Raw genomic sequence first — 5,658 nt, forward strand, 5'->3', positions numbered from 1 at the left:
GTGCACCTCTCATTTTGCACACCAATTAATATTACAAGCCTGCATTTGGGATTCTTTGTGCACCATATAGCCTGATAACTCTATAGATTGCAGGTTATACCTACTTTTTCACACATGGCTTCATTCCTTATGTCTGCAGTGTGCTATACCTTTTAAGTTGTTTTCCTAAAAATAATGTCTTTTGCTTTGCACAAAGAGGAATGCATAAGTGCGAATTAGATTTACATGTATCAATTTACCTGACGCTGTACATTTTGTGACATATTTTCCCCCTAGGGAGAGTAACCACTAGTCCAATTTCTAAAAACATATTTTTCTCATTTTCAATACCTACTATTTTCCGTATACTCTCATCCACGATCCTAGGGTGTACTTTGCCACCAAGTGACAACTGTTTCACCCTGCCTAACGTGGAAAGCAGATCTACACGTTATATGACTTTATCTTTCTAAATCTCTACTCTACCATCCGTATATAGGTGCACTCTCATTGGTAGATAGCCTCTCTACTATCATACCACGCTGCTAATGCCCGATCTCATCCGATCTTGGAAGCTAAACAGCGTCGGGCCGGGCCAGTACCTTAAGAGGAGACTCCCTGGGAATACCTGGTGTTGTAGAGTAGGGACTATTAACCTTCTTCTGAAGGGTGGACACCAACAGCAGTATCACCACTATTTGTTCTTTCAAAACTTCTTTTTACCTTTGCCGCGTCTAGGTCATGTCAATATAGATATCTCTAAGTTTGCACAATATGGGATTATAGGTGAATATTTAATTGCTTAGTATTAACCCTATCTAAGTGGTTCTCTAAGACACATTATTGACCTCCTTGGTCGGTCTCATTAATACAGATTATCTGTACTGGTCAGGAGAAACGGGTGTCAGACTATCAGGTGTCTGCAGCCTATCTAATCCTTCTCATGTGATTAACAGACCAGAACATTTTTCATATTTTTTATATTTTCTCACGTCTTTCTTATGTCTAAAACCTTCTTTTTGGATCGTAGAGGGGTAACTTTTTAATTAATTTTTGATCAATAAAGAATACATTTTTATTACTAATACCTGAAGAATCTCTTCTTTTTTCTTCAAGAGTGCGCCCACACAAGAGCTTTCTCTCTCTCCTTTCGTTAGTACCTGTACTTTCTAGCTCTGGGCGCACCACCAATAGGGACCATAATTGAAAGTCTTAAATCTCCTTTCCAATATTATAATTGTCCATTTGTTGGCTTCTTACAATTCTTGCAATTTATCACATACCGGTGCACGGTCGCTCTTCTTGTTTGATAGAAAGTTAAACCAGTAAAGAATAATGTGCCCAATGAAAAATTATTATAAAGCATATGATATTCTAAATAATTTCTTATATTAAGTATCAATACTGATAAAAATGGCATAATAGAAATAGGAATTATGATAATACAGTACGATTGTAAAAATATTCTAGGAAGGAAGTATCCCAATAAGATAATATCACTGGTTTCTGCTGTCAACGATCTTATCATAAGACATTGGATAACAGATGAGAAAAACTATGATACTCCTTCAAGGAATAGAGGTGCTTCAACTGTCAGTGTCCCCGTTTCCAGGTAGCCTATGAGAGTGTACGAAAGGAGATATAGCAAAAATGATTATTAATGCAAAAAGTTGGAGCTAACAGAATACCAACAATCAAAATTATATTTATAAACCTCCCTAGAATACAATATGAATTAAATAAATGCCCCAAATCCCTGAATCTGGGTAACCTTGTACCTCAATTCAAAGCATGAGGATAAATATTGATGTATTGTATCAATCAGAAAATATAACTGAAATAACAGAGATCCTACAACTGTTTACTGATTTCTCAGTGACATCATGCAAGGGTCAGAAATTCAGCAATGCACATAGTATCAATATTAAAATTGAATAATCATTTAATTGAATAACCATCGTCCATCATCCTATGTCATATATATATATATATATCAGAAACAATACAATTCAAATAGTTAGATCATATTACATGCTATATGCTTTAATATACATGTCTCAAATTGTATTGCACAGTAAAAGTATATTCTTCAGCTTATGACAAGACTATTCTCAGTCTATCATGTCTGGTGTGCTTATGTAATGAGCCAGAAGTGATAAACCTTCATCTAGACTGATATGTAGGTGGGTACAAATCCAACAGTAACTTTCATTGAGAGTCTCTGCAATTCTACTAATCATTTCTATCAAAGAGTTATCTGTAAATTCATCTCTGTAATTCTTCTTTTGCAAAGGTTTTGCGTACACGTGCTCTGCCTAGCATTCCACTATCATATCTTTCATTGACTGTATCACTGGTCACTTTGTTAACAGAACTTGGAGTGTATATACCAAACTCAAGCAAAATGAATATTATTATAATAAGAAATGCCCATGAGAGAATGCTCCCCCACAGTCCATACTCTTGCCTTTGGCCTAACAGCATCATTCTGTTCAACATTGTCTTTAGTGTCTTTTATCTTCACAGTATTCATCTAGGAGTTATGTACCCTACACAATGATACTGCAATGGCAAGTGGCTCAAGGGATTATATTGCCCGAACCACTCACTTGTTGTTTTCCCTTGTGCTGTGTCAGGAGGTGTGTCTGTTCTGCAGTGAATGGAGTGGATCAACGATTTATTATCCAATATCTTAACAGCAGATGGAGTTGTCATCAAGACTTGATATGGTCCTTCCCACTGGTCTGTCAGCAAGCCCGATATCAGGAAATTATCATAACCTCATCACTAGGTTGTATAGTATGATAGGCACCTTCCACATGAGCTGGATGTGCACTGGTCACAGCAGCTTGAATCTTCTTTAACTGGTTGCTTAATGGAATAAGATAGTTCACAGTTAAGTCCTTTGTTTTACTGAGTTCATTTATAGGTGCAGTAGCAACATTGGGCAATTTTCCAAACAGTATTTCATAGTGGAAATGTTCAATTCTCCCCTTGGTGTTGTTCTGATTGAGAGTAACTCTAATTGCAAAGCTTCTGGCAATGGCAAACTAGTCTCTTTACATACTTTGGCAAATTTATTTTTGATAGTTATGTTATAGCATTCCACTTTGCCTCTCAATTGTGTGTTATATGGGGTGTGTAATTGTTGTTAAATCCCAAAAAGCTGGCACATCTTTTTGAACACTAGTCCAGTAAAATGTGTCCCTTGGTATGAATATATTACATATGGTACCAGTTTCTTTGCTGAGTTTCCTGTTGCTGAACTAGCCACAACATATCCCTCCACCCATCTAGTGAATGTGTCTACATAAACCAATACATATTGAAGCATCCTAACTTTTGGAAGCTGAATATAATCAATTTGTAGGATGTGAAAGTGACCAGTTGTTTGGGGAATGTGTGAAGGTATTGTTTTAACTGCTCTTCCAGAATTTTTCTGCAAACAAGTAATACAAGAAGCACTGCCACTGTTGCAAAACCGGGTACATAACAATAAGTCTGAATAAGACTTATGGTCATCTTAACTGCATGTTCAGTCCATTGGATATCTGTGCCAATGCTGGCAAGAGATATTTTTGGACAACAGGCTTACCTTCAGAGCTGTGCCACAGGCCATTGCTGTCTTCAGTACACTTTACACTTTCCCACTTTTTTTATTGCTGTAAATCACAAACTTTTTACGTATTTATTAATCTCTGTTCACTTGATATATATACATCAGTAATCATACAAACATTTACATTTTGAACCTCATTTTGAACATTTTAAACCTGTTCGGCTGTGTCAGCATCTGTCCTTCTGTTCCCTTTGGTAATTTCATCATGTCAAGTCATGTGAGCTTGACATTTAATGATTGCTATTTGTGAAGACAGTTGTATAGCATCCAGTAAGTCTTTTACTACCTCTGCTCTTGCAATTGGATTGCCTGTTTCTGTGAAGTCTGTTTCCACAGTTCACCAAAATTGTGTGTTATGCCAAATGCATACCTGATGTTTGTGTATGTTTACAGTTTTCCCTTCAGATAGTTGACATGCTTTAGTTAAAGCTTTAAGTTCTGCCAATTGTCCTGAGTGTGGCGGTGCTATTTGGGAAGAAAAAAAAGTTTTAGAGTCATCTTCCACAGCATATCCTGATTGTGTAGCTCCAGTTTCTGTATATCTATGACAGCTACCATCAACATAGTAAACTAGATCAAGATTTTGAAGTGGTGTTTCCTCCAGGTCTACCTTAAGGATGGTCTGCTCATCAACATGCTTTAAGCTATCATGTGAGGTGTTTTATTCTGCTCCCTATTCTTCTCTCTGAAACTCATGGACTTGGTGGTACTGAAAAAACTTACCCAGATACTAGCTGATCACCAAGAATGGGTGTCTGATTGAGACACCACCAACCCAGAAGAGTCTGCCCGATGAATTCACTGCAAACCAGCCCAGTTGGAAAAACGCAAACCTGACCACCTTCCCCAGGGTACGACGAGTCACTTGGAACCTTCAGACTGCATTTCCTCCTACTAAGTTGACTATTCCCCAGTGGGAGCCCCAGAGAACCCCAGTGGCCAGTTTCCCACCATCAGGGTCCAGACCTTGATCTTCAGTGATGGCTAGTGACTGCAATCAGTGTGGGCAGCCTGGGCTTTTGCAGCGAAACTACCCCAGAGCCCATCCCCTTCCCGTACCTGTCACCCTGGCTTATGGATGGCAATTTGATGAGTTGAACGAGGTGGAGGTGGAAGACCTATACGTGGATGAGAGAAAAGTTAGCAAAGGTGTCTACGCCGGGGATCTGGGGGAGGCTCGTGGGACCCATGACTCTAGGATCATGCGAGGCCACATGCAACAAGTATGGGTCCATGACTGAGAAGTGAATGGACATTGGGCCTCTGTGATCCTTGTAAAGCCTGTTCTAGTAACCCCAGCCTCCTTCTGCCACAGCAATTAGTAACGATCCCCACTGCGAGGGCCCAGGAAAGAGACATCCCTGTGGCCCATTTTCAGAATAACTGGAATGCTGAACAAGGAAAAATAGAAGTGGGTGTAAGTCATACTAAAAAACAGCCTCAGCCAAGTACTTGTGACCAACTTTGTGCAGCGAGTTAACTGCAGCCAGACTCGAGGCGTAGTGAGGGAACATTAGAAATACCATCCACGGGATACCACATCAAAGAAGACACCCCCCGGTGTGCAGACCTTTAACTAGGCTACAGATCCGCTAGGGTAAGTGATCAAAGTGACCCTGACTGACCATCTGTGCTTGACTTAGGGAAGGGAGACAGAGAGACATTTAGAAGTGCCCAAACCACTGACCCCTCATTAGCTGACTTATGCCAGGCCGCTGTTCATTGGCACATTGACAAAAGGGTGAACCAGATAGTATGGGACAAGGAAAAATGTATTCTGACCAGTGGTGTCTTGCGAGGTAAAAGACTACAGTGCATTGTGTGACACCTGCAAGGTGTACACCTGTACCCCCCAAAGCCCCATGATGCCCATGCCCATCATAGGAGAACCATTAAGGTGGGTAGCCATAGACCTTGTAGGTCCACAGATGGTGCACAGCAGGTCTTGCAAAAAGTACATTCTCACACAGTTCGACATGGCCACCCAATATCCAGAAGACATGACTCCTGTCTCTATTGATATGGAGCAAGTTGTTCAGACCCAGGTGGACATCTTCATC

General features: G+C 40.0%; 1 pseudogene; it reads left to right on the plus strand.

The window, feature by feature from the left end:
• Positions 1-503: 503 nt before the first annotated feature.
• Positions 504-622, plus strand: LOC134955735 (5S ribosomal RNA; annotated as a pseudogene).
• The last annotated feature ends 5,036 nt before the right edge of the window (positions 623-5,658 follow it).

Source organism: Pseudophryne corroboree, chromosome 1 (genome assembly GCF_028390025.1).
Source record: "Pseudophryne corroboree isolate aPseCor3 chromosome 1, aPseCor3.hap2, whole genome shotgun sequence".
NCBI lineage: Eukaryota > Metazoa > Chordata > Amphibia > Anura > Myobatrachidae > Pseudophryne > Pseudophryne corroboree.